Raw genomic sequence first — 17,171 nt, 5'->3', positions numbered from 1 at the left:
CCACTCGTCATATTTTGCCGAGATGAAACTCCCTAGTGGGGACTGCATGGTGTGCATTCGCCACACGAGCTTCTTCTAAAGCATATCTTGGACGTCCTGAATGCGTCTGATCCCTAGACCGCCCTCGTCCGTCGGGCGACAAGCTTTCTCCCAAGAAACCCAGTGGTGACAACTCTCTCCCTCGAGGTGACCGAACCATAAGAATCGGGCACACAGTCGCTCCATAGAGTGGAGGACTGTAAGAGATAGTGAATGGTTCGCGAGGGTATGTAGCGAAATACTCATGAGGGTGTGTCGGACAAGTTGGATGTGTCCTTCAAGGGATAGATAACGAAGTTTCCATCCCTCAAGTTTCTTTCTCAATATCGCCAATAAGGCATCAAAATAATGATGGTGAGCCCGTCCGAGAAAGATAGGGCACCCAAGATAATCTAAAGGGAGGCATCCTCGAGAGTATCGGGTATACTTTTGGATAATCTGAGAGCGCTTTACAGTGGTGAAAGGACCAACCATAAAGCTATCTTTGAGGCATTGACGAGCTGGCTAAAAGCCCGCTCGTACGCAGTGAGGACACTCATACGTTCCTTAATAGATGTTTAGATCCATTGAGGAAAAGGATGACATCATTTGCAAATAGTGAGTGCGAGAGGATTGGGCTTCCCCGTTTCATAAAATATGGTTGGATGAGGCCTCAGGCGATCGCTCGTGTGAGCGATCGGCTAAAGACCTCCTTCATCAATATGAAAAGGGTGGATGAGATAGGATCACCGTGCCGTAGACCTTTCATGGTCATGAAGAAGCTAGTGGAGTTTCCGTCCACCATGAGAGAGAAGTGATTCTCTCTAATGCAGGTATCGACGAGATCGATGAATGCATCTGTGAACCCAAAACGACGTAGCACTTGGATAAGGAAATTCAACTCAACTCGATCAAAAGCCTTTTCCATATCCAATTTGATGATGACATTCGAACCTCGATTATGAGTGTTTAAGGACTAGGCTAACTCCTGAACTAGCATGATACTGTCATGGATCTGTCGACCCTTCATAAAACCACTGTGTTCAGTTGAGATAAGTCTATCAAGGAAGGTCCCTAGTCTATTTGTAATGATCTTAGATGCAACTTAATAGCATACATTACAAGGACTGATGGGGCGAAAGTCCCTAAATGAAGCTGGGTTTTCCACTTTTAGAATAAGAGCCAAGAAAGTGCGTTTCCAATTTTGTGGCAGGACTTTGTGTGTAAATACCTCCTTGATAGCAAGCACCAAGTCCGTGCCTACGCTATCCCAACACGCTATATAGAATTCCGTTGAGAATCTATCTAGTCCTGGAGCCTTATTCCTACCCAAGGAAAAGACTACCGCCTTGATCTCCGCTCGCGTAGGAAAGGCTGAGAGTATTGCATTCTCCTTATCGGTCATAAAATGGGGAATGGAGGTGAGTAGGTCCTCACTCACGACAGTCGGCTGTGAGGAAAGGAGCGAGCTATAGTATGCAACGCCTGCAATCATTAGTTGGGCGGGGTCCTGATTATACATTCCTAATAGGTTTGTATAATTAGGATGGGCTCTGTGGCGAATCGAGGCGTGAAAGAAACGTGTGTTTCTGTCACCTTCTCGCAGCCAGTGGATACGTGATTTTTGGAGATAGAAAATCTCCTGTCGTCGCATCGCATCTTCAAGCTGCTCACTAAGCATAATCTTGCGCTCTCCCGCGTCGTCCGTCCAACCATCCTGTAGTTGTCGCTCAATAGCAGCTAGCTCCCTCTTGAGTATTTTGACTGGTGCATACATGTCTCCAAAGACATGTCGATTCCACCATTTCAGGTGGAAATTGAGGTTCCTCAGTTTATAACTGAAGTTCTCGAGAGGCGAATCAGAGATCGTTCTGTGCCAATGACTACGCACAAAACCCTGAAAGGCTTCATGCTTTAGCCACATAGCCTGGAATCGAAAGGGAGGGCGACGGACATGAGTAGCAGAGTCCGGAAGGAGTTAAAGCTATGTGTGATCCGAGTAGTAACGTGGAAGTATCTCGATGGTAATGGTGTAGTGCATCAGTGTAGTATTGTTACAAAAACAGCGGTTGAGTCACTCGTACATACGCGCATCTGCCTGGTGCTCATTACACCATGTCCACTTCTCACCTATAGTGGGAGGCTCCACGAGGGAAGCCTGGTGAATAAAGTCGTTGAACGCTTGCATAGAGCGTGCCCTAGGCGGGCGGCCTCCCTGGCATTCACTGACTGCCCGTATGAAGTTGAAATCCCCTGCTATAAACCAATGGAGATCAACAAGTCTTGGATGGGCCTCGATATGTAGGGTGAGTTCCTCCCAAAGTGCTTCCCGTACTAGGTGTTTATGCGAGACGTAGAGGACCGTGAGCGTGTATGGCTTCGGGGAGTACGGTACTGCAAAAGTGATGTACTATGTCCCTTCAACAAGAAATTCCAACGAATAATCTCACTTCCAAAAAATACAGAGCTTATTTGAGGAATAACAGTAAACATGATCCATTCTGAGTTTCCTCGTAATGGAATAAGATTGCTCCGGTGTGATCATCGGCTGAATAAGCCCAGCAATCCCTAGGTTGTACTTATTGATCAGGGAAACGAGGTGTGACTGGGTTAGAGGGTTGCCTATCCCTCTACAATTCCAAATAAGACTTGGAATCATTAGCCTAACGGCTCGCGTGACGCACCCTCAATCGGGTGTTATATATACGGCGTGTATGGGGGCATTCGAATGATGTCCTGGAGGGGGTGAGGTATCCATGTCTGAATCCTCAGAAAGAGAGGCATCATCTTCCTCCTCTCCCGTGGAAGCGTGACCACTAGTGTCTCCACAGTATCCTCAGAGCTAGTGAGTAAAGCTTGACGGTCAGTCAAGCATTCCTCCCGCTCAAATGGGATATGTGATGGATGGAGGTCGGGTAGGGAGGTGAGTATATCGGGTGGGGGGGGCATGTGGCTAGGAGAGGATGGTGGGATGGAGTTGTGGAAGGGTGGAGGAGATGGAGGGTATGAAGATGGATTCGAGGGACATGGTGGTAATGGAGGGGAGGGGCGGGGATGTGTAGGCCGAGGTGATGGAGGATTAGAAGATATAGGCCAAGGGGGTGACGAGGGGTGGGAGGAGATACGAAGGGGTGATGAGGGATGGGGGGTTATTTGCCGAGGGGATGGTGAGGGTTGGGAAGATGCAGGCCGAGGGATGTTGTGGGACAGGGGGGTGTAGAGCCACAGGTGCTAGGGATACTAGATCGACTCTGCCCGACCTCCATGTAGTCTCTTGTATCGGGTCCTTACGGTGGGTCCAGAAGGGCAAAAGCATTTGAGGTAAGTGCGGGTGCACTTACCTCTTTACCTTTGTCCGACCGGTTGCGAATATATGGGGCATCCTTATCCCGGAGTAGTGATTGGAGATGCTTATCAGCGCCCTTCTTCACCCACTGTGAAGCTATAGGGGTAGGGTTAGCCGGTACAGGCTTAGCCGACATAGAATCCTGAGGTAGGGGAGGGGACACACTAGTCGCACCTTGCAGTGCAAGTGTGGGGCATGTAGTCAGAGGCGGTCTCTTGTTAGGGCGATGCCCTTGAGTGGTGGCTTTTGCCACTGCGATGAAGTCATTGTAAGGCAATGGAGGAAGAAACTCTTCCGCGGGGGTCGATGTGGTCTGTGTCACCTTTTGGAAAAGGGTGCACTATGTACAAAACTGTGGGAGGTTCTCGTACACAATGGACTGGCGTATCAACTCATCGCCATTGCGAATGAGTATCATGCAATGAATGGGCTCTAGTAGATCTATCTCTACACATACCCTCGCATATCCAGGCAGCAGAATAGAAGCACGTCTTTGTGAAGACGTATGAATGTTCCAACAACACTAGCTAAGGATTCCAAGGCAGTAGGTGTGAAGAGATGGGGTCGTAGTCCAGGGAAGCCTATCCACACCGGGACAGAGTGAGGGCAGTGCTCTCGTGAGCTGCTCATTTGTTCGGCCGTCCAGCGATAGGTGTGCATAGTGGAGCCATTGATCGTCCATGTTGTATGGCTCCAAGCCTTCCTAAAATCGGCTTCCAATTGGATGCAAATAAAAACACTCCGATAGTTGCGTGCCCCAATAACCACCGGACCACGGAAGTTCCCTCGCGCTAAGTACACCCTCATGATATCATCAATGAGTGGTCGCTTCGTAGAAAACCGCCCTATCAGGGAATAAGCAAATGGTGATGCCATTTGCGAGACCTCCTCCTCGGAGAATGTGACTACACGCACACCCTCAGAGTCAGTATAACCCCTCTTCGGGGTTGTGGCATCATAAAGAGGGGGAAGCGTAGTCTTTGGTAGTGGTTGGTTGGTAGTCTTATGTGAAGGTCCCGCCACTCTCGCAGCCCAAGTCATCGATGGTAGTGGGCTAGGTAGTTGTCCATTCGACGTAGAGCCACGCTTCTCGTCCTGTGTGATACGTGTTGTTGGGCCAGTAGGGCCCAAACCAGATGAGTCAACTCGATCAAGAATGGCCAAGGTGACAACTCCGCTCGTGCTAGCTAAACCCTCTTGGGCCAGCCTATGTCGGTCCCCTTGACTCGGGTCAGGAGAGGTGACCGCGTTGGTTTGATTGTGATTAAGAAGAGTAGTGCCTGCAAGTTCAGCATTAGCGACACTGTCAGAACCCAATGCGTTGGACAGATTAGGAGCACTGGAGTCAACTCTAACGTACTGGCCAGAATCAGTCGGCTCTAACGGAGCATGCCCGGTCAACTCAGTGGAATCAGCCTGGTCAGGGTCGGTCGATCCAGTCAGACCGATCGTGACGGGACGGGTGGACTCAATCATATTGACATGCTCAACACACACTATGTTGACCTGTTTGACCTGGGGTGACTCGATAGAGTCAACTATATCAGGCTAGTCAAACTTGACCAGGTCAATAGAGTCAAACCGATCAAACTTGGTCGGATTGACTCGGTCAATCTGGCCTGAATCGGTTGGGTTGACTAGGTCAGACTCGACCGGCTCGACCAGGTCAACCCGGTTGGAATGGATAGGGTTGGACAGATCGGACCTGGCCAGGTCGACTGGGTCGACCCGGTCCAGTCGGAGCAGACCTGGATCAGAATGGACCGATTCAACCTGGTTTACTCGGTTAGGGTTGACTGAGTTGATTGGGTCTATTCGGTCAATGTTGACTGAGTCAAATGGGTCAACTAGGTTGATTGAGTCAACTAAGTTGACCGAGTAGATCAGATCGACTCAGCCCTTGTCAACCGAGTTGACTCGGTCCAAATTGGCCAAGGTGACCAAGTCGACTCAGCCCTTGTCGACTGGGTCGACTCAATCGGAATCGACCGAGTCGACCAAGTCGACTCAGCCCTTGTCTACCGGGTCGACTCAGTCGGGCTTGACCGAGTCGACCACATCGACTCGGCCATTGTCGACCGGGTCGACTCAGTCGGAATCCATCGAGTCAACCAGGCCGACTTGGCCCTTGTCAACCGGGTTGACTCAGTCGGATTTGGCAGAGTCGACTTGGTCGACTCAGCCGTTCTCGACCCTGTCGACTCGGTCTAAGTCGCCCGAGTCAATACGTCGACTCGGCCGTTCTTGACCGAGTTGACTCGATATGACTCAGTCGAGTCATCATGGTGTGGCTCAGCCACGTCAGATCGGTGCTGAGGTTGGCATGCACGTGGATGAGTCAGGATGGTTGGATCAGAGGCTGAGTGGATCATCCGACGACTCTAAAGGTTTGGAATGGTCAAGGATGGCGGGCAGCGACAGCTGACGTAGCAGCACAGGGAGCGAGGATGACGACATGGGGAGCGCGGGCACTGACAATGCATTCAATGCATTGTCAGTTAGTTCGCCAGCAGTCCAGGCGGCAGCTGACGTAGCAAATCCAACAGTCTGGAGTGGCTCAATCTGCTGATCTGGCAAGCTGTGAGCCGCCAGATCTTACGTGGATTCTTCGTGCAGCCATAGGTGTAAAGGGATAGTTCCAGCAGCTCAATTTTTTGAAATAGCTGACGGGACATTTCAGATCCACCTTGTAGACCAATCACTACATGACATATGTCCTGGTCGGGGGTCAAGTTATCCATGCTGGATGACTTGTCATCAGCGGCATTTAATGCGCTGATGACCTGGCTTTGGCGCGTTTAATATTTTTCTAAATTTTTTTTGTCTTTGGTAATTTAGGATGTCAGATACGTTCTGGCCGTCGGATTCGACGGCCGGGACGCATCTGGTAGATGACATGGGGAAGTGCCCATCTTCTGACGTGTTGTACACTCAGAAGACAGGGACGCTGGTCTCTCCAAGGTGGCTCCAATGCCTACCTGGCACGCCAACGTGTCTTCCATGTTAGGCGGCCAGCTAGGATGCCCCGAAGAATCAGCGGCCCGCATTGGATTGTGGGCTGCCTGATTTTTTGTGTTAAAGGAATATTTAAAAGGTTAAAATATATCTAAAAGTATAATTTGATGTGTCTTCCCGAGATGAGCAATCCAAGCTCAAATTTGATGTATTTCTTGCTTCTAGATCAAGAGATTTTCCAAAATAAAAATCGAGAATAAAAAACTCACCTTGAACTTTAATCCACTGTATTCGGAGCTATATTTATCCATTTGAGGTGATTTTTGAGTCGATTCCTATATATTTCAACCTTCTAAATCCAATGGAATAAGTTTCAGCTTGATCCAATGATGGACGCAAAATTTATGAGCAGATCGCTGATTCCTATAGATATAGAGATAGAGATAGAGATAGAGATAAAGATGAAGATAGAGTCGAGTGGGGGAGGTTACATTGCAAGTTTCCATATGAGGTTACATTGCAAGTTTCCATATGAGGTGCACATGAACCTTGGGTAGGTGCACATGCTATATATTATGTCTAGTAGCTACCATTGACCACTTATGGATTAGGACATTAAGGCATACCACTTGGAACTCCTCTCCATATATTAGGATAAAACTGATGAAGGTGGTGGGAATGCTGGAGCCATTATTCTGGGCAAGGTGTCCCTGGGAATTCCAATCCATTATCTAGTTACATGTTCTGTATCCCAATATAGTCAAATCTGTGGGCAGAAGGGATGGCTCTACTCTCCATGGCACATGTGGTAAATTACTATTCACTACAACTTGACTTTGTCAATAGCGGTGATGCAAAGTTCATAGATTATTTCTGCAATTGTTGATCAAGCTCAATTTCTGAATAATATTCCATCGACAAATGGATAAGCAGATATAAAAATTGAACAGAATGCTTGAGAATTATCTTAAGAACTGAATACCCCTCATTAGAAGAATTGGGTCAAGTTGCAAGACTATGCTCAGTTCTCCCACAGCGTCAACCAAACCACAGCGATGGGTTACTCACCATTTGGGGCATTCAAATACAAGAAATATTTCATCCATCCCTTGTCAAGAAGTATAAATTGGATCTATAAGAACAAGATTGAAACAAGTCAATGTGGCCGCCACCCAACATGAGGGTGAAATTTACCAAGGATGTGAAATCCATCCTTGATCAAAGGGGATTTGATTGAGGAAAATACCACCAAAATCATAATGTGGAATTCCTTGTGAAGTGAAAGGATTGTCTAATTAAATAAGATGGGAATTCTACTCCAACATGTGGTACTTTGAAGAAGACTTTCTGTGTAGCTACGAGGAGAATCGGGTGTTAGCATCTTCTAATGGGGGAGCATGTGAGGTACCCAATCTGGAGGCATTCTGCTCCAACAACTGCCTCTAACCTTAGTTTTTACCTTTTGCATTTTGTGTATTTCTACATCAACGTTCACAATTTTCAATACCTAATAGGCATGATTATGATGTATATTATCATTATTTTATGATTTTCACCATTACCTTAGCACTTCACCAAGTCTTGATTTTTACATTATCATTAGGTTGATTCTGCTTCAACAATTGTGTCTAACCTTAGTTTTTACTTTTTGCATTTGGTGTATTTTTACATCATCGTTCACTATTTTTAATGCCTAATTGGCATGATTATGATGTATATTATCATTGTTTTCTATTTTTCACCATTACCATAGCACTTCATCAAGTCTTGATTTTTAATCATGACTCACTTTTCCAAGGTCCAAATATTTGAAGTTAACCATATTTCTTGATTTTAGTTTTATGTGACTTAAGAGGATGAACAATTAAGAAAAAAGAAGAACAATAATCAAAGTCGACTTTCAAAGTTGACCTTGTTTCAAGTCAAAGTAGTGATTTTTATAAACTAAACCTTTTGTCATTTACTTCAGGTGGCATGATTTTAAAGAAGAATTTTATCAATAAATGGATAATTTTTCATTCTAAAATAACTTTCAAATTAAATGACCGAAAATTTTGCTATAGTATTTTTCCTTTTTATGAGTATTTAAGAACTAAAAGGTAAAAAATACAATGGTGATTGTGTCAACAAGTAGTGGTATGCTAGAAATCCAGTGCTGAAGCACATGCCCACATGAAGCACCTACGTGATGCAAGGGTGACTAATAGGTGCCCCAGAGGGGTCTAAGAAACAGATATTGGTTTGTCCACTAGAGAAGTTTTGAAAATATCCATTACAGATTTTATATACTGCTCTTATCAGGTAAAAATTTTACATAAAATTTTTGGGTCAGTCCTGAGTCCTGGGATAGGTATCCAAGGATAGAGATTAGTTTCATTTCCACTTAAATGAAATGGAGGGTCAAGATATTTCACTTTCATATGAATGTATTTAACTCTCTATCTCTTTATGGCAAACTTACATGCAAAATCCTGATACATGGAATATATCTTCATGTTTATTTCATCAAAATTAAAGTGATTAACTTTTTCACCTGGTCATGCTAGTCGTGGTGCAAAAAACTCAGTAATCCACCAAAAAATTAGGGAGAGCCATTGACAACATGCAAGAAGCCTCACAAGAGTGAAGAACGAGGAAATTAATGGCTTTGAACTCATTTTCGGCCTGTATTTACTAATATATTTCATTTCATACATAGATTTCATTTCATAATAAAATTTGAAATTTCCAGCGATTTGGATTGAATATTAATCATTTCTCCCTAATTTCACATGACTGCTTCCTGGTTTCTGGAACATATAATAGTATTTTGATAATACTATTTTCTCCAGTCATGTTTTGTGGGTATAAGTCTCATGAATTTATGTTGGGACTTGATTCCCCAAATCATTTTTCACTTTCACATGCTCATGCAAATTGATTTCTAGGCATTTACTTTTAAGCTTAATATCTCTATCATAGAAACTTCAATCTGCATCTTTGATTTCTAGGCATTTATACATGTTCCATTAATTTTGCATTTGCTAACTCTGACATGAACGGCTTGTTCTGTTCTCTGACTTCTGAGCATTAACTTTGCAAATGGACAGTAGTTTCATGTCTTCTGAAAAATTCCCATCTTTATTATATAATTATCCCTATTCCTTATGGTTCATGAAAATATATTTTCTCTAAAATTTAATTACCATTTAACCTCAATTTTCATATGATCAACAGCGAGATCAAACTCAAACTTTGAATATAACATTGATTTCCTTATTAGCTAAAAATTATAAAATATGCTTAATTTTTTCTCAGTCCATTTATAATACCCTTTCCAAAATAAATAAAAATGGTACAAGTTCTCTCAGAAATTAGTCAGTTGACAGGGTCAACATATTTGCATGATTTACTTCCTCACTGATTTAACAACATAATATTATCCCATTTTGGCCTATTTAATTTGATTAATATGTATTTTATATATAAGTATGTACTTCATTACAATATTATTAAAATATTTCTTAATATAATTGGATATTGTTAATGAGGTCAATCATTTTAAAATGCAACTTTTAGTTATGGAGATAGGACACATACTCATCATACTAATAGAGTTTATACAGTTTAGTGAGATTGGACATTTATTATTTATTAAAGAAATGTGCTTTTAAAATGACCACATGCTATTCTCCCATCAAATGGAGGCATCCTACAAAGGTGAAATATCTCTCTACTTGTGTCCAAGGAGTGTCATTTCTTTATTAGTACAATTGACACGAACAGTAAACATTATGCTGCATGTGAGGCAGGCCAAGGAGCATGCTCAGCTAGTGTAAATAGAAACGGACATACAATGATGTGAGGGACTCTGATGGTGTTGTGAGAACCCCAGGTACAATATTTGGATGACAACACCTATACTGATCCCTGATAAACTAAAAGTTGAGTTTAGTATGTGGTTTAAGACATATGATTGATTCAACAATATCCATAGTCTTATTTTTGAGAACATATAAAGTAAGGGTTGAATTCACAAGGAGCAAGTATTCAATGAGTGAAATTTAATGTTGATTCTATTTTTTAAGATTTTTATAAACTTTCAAAGAATTTAATTTAATAAAATAAAATAAAAGAGTGAAAAGTAAATGATAAGATGATGAGAAAACATTTTTTCCATTTAACCTATTTAATTCAAAATTTATGAAATAGTTTGGGAATTTCAATGGAGTTTTGGTAAGAAATGCTACTTAATTTTAGCTATATACCTTAGTGAGTGCTAGCAATGATGGACTATGGTTTATTGACATGGCATGAATGGAGTGAAGAAAATGAATGGAATAATACGCATGATTTCCATTGGGATGGTGGCAGTTATGTGCCAACAAATGGCAGAGCGAGCAAGTGATATGTTGGTGGCAAAAAAGATGAAGGTGGATACATGCCAGCAAGCAAAAGAGTTGGTGGGGGGTAAAAACATAAGCTACATCACGAATGGTTGGGAAAAAGATTGAAGATGTGAGTTTGAAAAAGACAATTAAAATAAACACATCATCATGTGCCCAACTTAATGAGTGATGCTTTTTCTTCACAAGTCTCTATAGAACATTGCTTCTTCAATCTTTTTCTCTTGAGACTAAAAGGCGGAAGCCAATGAGATTTCGAATTATTAAAATCATTACTATAATTTAAATAACGAAAAATATCCAAGGATGCCTTTTATAAAGATATGGTATCTATTATTATAGGGGCGAGAGAGATGAAGGTACCATCAAATTTTCATCCCGAGACTCCTACGTCATTAGATATCCTAATTTGAAATTAAATCATTCTCAGTTCGGTGGCAGATGGCGAGCGTGGCAAAAAATATAGGACTTGAAAGTTTGAGAAAAATAATTTCAATATATATCTATATATATTCCAAGTAATAAATTATTTTATTTATCAATTTAATGTCAAAAAATTCCATAAAGCACCAAAAATAGGAAAAATCAGAATATCATTATAAAAATAAATCCCTAGATTTTAAAAATAAAAACTTATGTTCTAAAAATAAATTTCTTTTTACAATTTAATATCACAAAATTCCATAAAATAAAGAGAGGGAGCAAAATAATATTCTAAAATGTAATAAACCATTTTCGGCTTGAATAACAAGCATTGATGATCATTTGAAAGAAAATTGGCACATGCAATACATGAAATTAATAGAAACAATCATCGGTGATGAATTATGCAAAGGATATATTGGTCTTTCATGAAGGACAAGTTGACCTGGAGTGGTGTTGACACATATAGGGAGACCCTTTGCTTGGTACCATCGGCTCCGTATACTACATATAGTGTGATATATCTAAAATGGCTTTGGAGCACTTCTTGCATTGAAGACCTGTAGGATCCACCATAGGTGTGTATGCATTGTGGAGAAAGTGACAGAATTGAAACTGATGAAAATATAAATGTCAAGAAAACAAATCACACATTCCATGCAATGATCCAACTTAGTAAATTATGATGATATCATGATACGGAGTTCACTATTCTTTAAACATGTGGTCTAAATATTCGTATTTGAAGGATACCCATGAAGGACATCAAAATATATTGATAGAATGATACTATACACTCATTAATATGATGAGTATGGCCTATACCATACCATTAATGTGGAGACACTATGGATAGATTGTGGGTGCTCTTTAAATACACGAGTTTAACTCAATTAAACTGTCTAAATCCCTAAATATTATTATAAAAGATTTTCAATCAGGTTTATTCACAATGATTTTGTAAGTGACCCTTAGACATAAGACCCCAAGGACATATTGTGAATGGACGGTTGTACTTTGACTATGACCTATGGGTCATGTACATGGAACTTCAAACCATCTTAGCTTGTGTGCACCAAGAAGTTCACAAAGATTATTGAGCGGTCAAGATGAGATCAGATGCCCTCAATATTAATCTATGGGATGAATTAATCTATGGGATTAATTAATTAATCTATGGGATGAAGTCCTTGACGAAGGTAGTATAATAAAAGAGAAGCCGAAAAATCAACTAACTGATTGGATTAAATCAATCAGTGATTAATTAATCTATATGATAAAATTGATAATTAATTTGGAGATCCAATAAAGGTTATTTGGCCACAAGATTTTTTAGCTTGACTGATATATGGTCTTTTAGACGTCAGAAGAAATACTTAATATTTAGGGGTTTTATTAAAAACTTTCATTCTGTAAAAAGAGGGAAAACCCTTAAATTAAATTCACCCAAAATAGAATTATTTAGGTGCCCAAACTTGTTCTCCCTTCTTCCCTTGGCTCTCTTCCATCTCGATGCAATCCAAAAGGAGTAATGATAACAATTGGCGACACCGGGGATCAAAAGGACAAAATTTGATGGAAAGGATATGTGACTTAACTCTTGTGACTGTGGATACCATCCATGTAATGTGATTTAATCACCAATTGTTAAATTTTGGGACTGTTCTGTTTATATTACTTCATTTCAAGAATTGGTCAATTTTTGTCTCATAAAAGCCTTAGAACCGAACAAAAACTTCACCCGTGGGGTCAAGGGAGGTGGCCCAGTGAGATGAGCTGGGTTGGTTTTCTGCCAATATAATGGAATGCCAGGTGCCAATAGTAATGCCAGGTGTTCTCTAGCGCCGTTTCCTTACTAAACAAGTCCTTAAAAACTCAAAAGACTTCTTGACTTGGAGCAAAAGATCAAGGTTGGAGCGCAGTTAAAGAATAAATTTGGCCCTTGTGAGTTTAGCTACCACAGCTATAGCTGCTGCTCACATCTAAGAATAAAGGTGAGAGAGAGAGAGAGAGAGAGCGTTTATTTTTTACGGATTTGGCGAGTGACGCCACATCACCCATTAGGACACTTGTCACGTCATTTTTATCCATCCATTATACGACGATGATGAGTCCAAAAATATAACTATACAGACTTGTATTAGAAAGCAGAGAGCCTCACCAAAACATAGGTCTGGTCCTCCACTCGAAAGATCTATACTCAAAGACATACATTAGACTGCGGACACACAAACAGCCGAGCAGTCCACTCTCCAGAATAGTCCTCGCTTATTGGATCAGATTACAAGGAAGACCGAAACTTGAGAAAGAGACTCTCAAGAGGACTTGATGTACGCGACGTGAGTGGCGTTGGAGACCTGGTTGAGGGTGCCGAGCGTGGGCGCGAGCCAGCACTTGGATTCCTTCTCCCAGAAGAAGAAGCCCAGGCACTTGCAGTCGGCGCTGCACCTGCTCTTGCAGTCCTCAAACTTGCGCGTCTGCCCGGGAACGAACTTGGTGAGGAAGTTCTCGGCGCCGACGAGCTTCACATAACCGCTTCCGCCCTTACAGCTCGTGATCTTAGGCGGGGTGCAAGACTCGCTCCAGCCCAGGAGACCCTTCGCCGTGGGGCAAGCCACGCACATATCGTTCTTGCACAGACCCAACGAGCCGCACTTGCTGGGAAGCTCGCAACCTTCGAGAATCCCATCCTCGGAGAAGAAGCTGAAGGTCCTCTCCCAGGCCTGGGAATATACGGGATCGTAATAGGTAAAAGCCTCGACGTTACCGTTGCTCTGTATCCTGAGAATGGAGATGCTAGCGTTGTATTTGATCTGGGCCAGGATATCAGCGCCGTTGTTGCTCACCAGCTTCAGCTCCCACGCGAAGTTATCCTCCGACACCGACTCTGGAAGGAAGGTGACGTTGGTGGGATGATTGTAGGCGAGACGTCCATAGGGGGCCCCAAGATAGTTGAAGTACGGGAGCGGCTTGGGGAAACCCGCCATGTACAGAGATATCCCCTTTGGCTCCAGCACGAGGCTGTACATCCCGTCGGAGTTTTCCTTATCAGATTTCCGGCTCACGAGCTTGCTCGGTCCGGTGAGACGAAGAGACTGGCCAGGGAGGAGAGTGTCGGTGGGATAATCGAAACTCTGCCACACGAATTTACCGTTTTTGTCGTAGAGAACGATGTTTCCTGCGATGGGGATGATCTTGATGCCGACGACGCCTTTGTTAGCGGTGCCAGTAGACCAGACGACACGTCCGTCGGCCTCAGCGAGGACGAGGTCGCCGTCCACGCCGAAGGAGAGAGTCGCGTTCTCGCCGACGGGCTTGCCGCGGTTCGCATCCCAGACCCAGCGGCGGAGGGATTCGGACCGGCTCAGGCCCATTCGCAGGCCAAGATAGAACTCCCCCGGGGTGGTGTTGTACCACATGAGCTGGTACGGCGAGCCTGCGAGCTGGATGACACGGTAGCTGGCACCGTACTCGGTGATGTATGGGCCGAACTCGCCCTCGTTTACGTACTTGAATGTGTCCTTGGTGGGCACCTTGGCTAGTGCCCCGCCGGCGATTAAGACAGAGAAGAAGAAGAAGACGGAGAGGAGAGCCATGTCAGAAAGAGAAAACGAGACGCGAGTTAAGAGAGGACTGGACTTGTGTATTTATAAGGAAAACGTTGTGCGTCGGTTGCTTTGAGATTATCCGTCGCTCTCCTTGGTCAATGTAGTCGACTTATTCTGTGTGCCGACCTTAACTCAATTGAATGCAACCCTCCCTTGTTCAAACAAGCATTGCATTTTTTCTTCTGTCCTTATCCTGTCGTTGTGAGCTCCTCTTCCTCTCTCGCACGAAGCCCATTTTGACCGCCATGAGACCACTTCCATGATTGAGTCCATCTTAACGTCTTCTCCCCGATGCTCTGCCGAATAGTCGATTCCATGAGCACAGAGACACTAATATCTCCACGTTTATTCTTACTATCTGGCCGATACTTCACACGGAACGTCGAATGGATGGCCATGCGAGACTGAGTACAGAAAATAGAAAGTACATCAAAACTGAACCCATATAAGAAGATTAATGGAGTTTGTGATTTAATAAGAATCTCAGTGACGTCAGCACCTCTGAATTGACGCCTCAGTTTTTGACTTGTTTTTTGTGCAGGATATGTCGGATGGGTAATCTTGCAAGTAAATAGCAAGAAGTGTAGTGAGAGAAAAAAAGACTTGTAATCGTCAGAAAAGCCTTAAAGGCCCTTTCCCCTTTCTTGTGGGCCACTTGCCCATACATTGACCACTAGCTGCTCCAGCCCGTGGTTTCCTGGAAGATGTTCGGCCATCCCTTGGCGCTAGCAGGTCATCCTTTCTCTATATATTATTTTTATATGGTTTGGTCTTTCGAACCCTGACATGATGATCTGCTGGATTTTACTTAAATCTGCAGAAGATTATAAAAATAAAAACGCCATTGCATTTTACTGTAAGAAGATGGAGAGTAAGAGAATTGAACCCAGAAGTCTTCAGGAACAAGGGAACTGAGAGTATTTGTTGAATGGAATCGTGTAGTTCGAAGTTTTATTGAAAGATTCGTTCAATCATAAGTCAATTCGATCCGAACATTCGAACTATGTAATTTTTTAAGATGGATCTAGAGTTTCGATAGAGAAATCGCTCCCTCTCTCTCTCTCTCTCTGTCGCTCGCTCTCTCTCTCTTGCTCTCTCTCTCTCTGTCTCTCTCTCGCTCTCGCTCTCTCTCTCTCTCTCATTCTCTCTCTCGTGCTCTCTCTTTGATAGAAATAGAGAAGAGAAGATCCAGAGGAGCAAGAGCAAGAGATTCAGATGGTTGAGGGAGACTAGCAGGAACTTGCAAAATGTATATTGAAAACCCGTATAGTGTTGATTCAAGAGTATTATTGAGTGTAAGTTAGTGAAAGGTTTCACATCCTCAAGACCAAAACTTCCAGATGATGTGATTGATATTTAGACGGCTAGCCGTCATACTTTCATCATTAAATTGCTTGTATCATATGGTATCTGGAGAAGATGAAACTATAATTCCAGATCATCTGGGACGTGGACGATGGACGTGACAAGACTAAGATCGTCCCGTCTGACGTCTCATGTTCTGGAGTTTCATCTGACCCGTTCCGTCCAGGGGTTCGTCCAATGTGAGAAAAAATCGTCCGTGTCCCGAGTCAACCCAATTTGTCCTGTCTGGATTATTCTCGCTGCTGGAAGAATGAACATTTGATGCCCATATGTAGGAATTTTAATTATGTACAATTAGGAATTATTGTACTCTGGAAAATCCGTCAGATGGAAGAGGACGAGATCAGTTGAAGGGTGAGTGGGAGAGTGAGTTTGTGGAGGAAGAACAAGGGAGAAGATAACCATCACATCATTGTGGTGTTGATGTGATGGTTCCATACAACCCTTATATAGGGTAGACCCTTATCGGACCTACATAGTATACTCTAACACTCCCCCCAAAGCTGGAACATGGGCATCCATGCCCAGCTTGAAACATGGAGGCGAGAGCATGTAGAGGTGACGCCGCCGACGATGGAAAAGACGCTATCGAGGATGATGACTTTGCCGCCGATTGAAATGATGCCAGATGACGATTGCGGGTGCTCCGCCGGATGAGATGGCAGGGACACAGCCGGATGATGATGGCGGGTGCTCCGCCGGATGAGATGGCGGGTGCTCCGCCGGACGATGATGACGGGTGCTCCACCGGATGATGATGGCAGGTGCTCCACCGGATAAGATGGCGGGGACTCCGCCGAATGATGATGGCGGGTGCTCCGCTAGATGATAATGACGGGTGCTCCGCCGGATGATGATGGTGGGTTCTCCGCCGGATGGCATGGCGGGTGCTCCGCCAGATGAGATGGCGGGTGCTCCGCCGGATGATGATGGCGGGTGCTCCGCCGGATGGGATGGCGGGGACTCCATTAGATGATGATGGCGGGTGCTCCGCCAGATGAGATGGTGGGTGCTCCGCCGGATGATGATGACGGGTGCTCCGCCGAATGATGATGACGGGGACTCCACTGG

At 43.7% G+C, this 17,171-nt stretch overlaps 1 pseudogene; it reads right to left on the bottom strand.

Moving 5' to 3' along the window:
- Positions 1-13,237: 13,237 nt before the first annotated feature.
- On the bottom strand, positions 13,238-14,756 carry LOC144703651 (EP1-like glycoprotein 1 pseudogene; annotated as a pseudogene).
- Between the last annotated feature and the right edge of the window lie 2,415 nt (positions 14,757-17,171).

The sequence above is a fragment of the Wolffia australiana genome, chromosome 5 (assembly GCF_029677425.1).
Source record: "Wolffia australiana isolate 7733 chromosome 5, ASM2967742v1".
In the NCBI taxonomy this organism is placed as follows: Eukaryota; Viridiplantae; Streptophyta; class Magnoliopsida; order Alismatales; family Araceae; genus Wolffia; species Wolffia australiana.
This window is presented reverse-complemented; position numbering and strand designations above follow the sequence as displayed.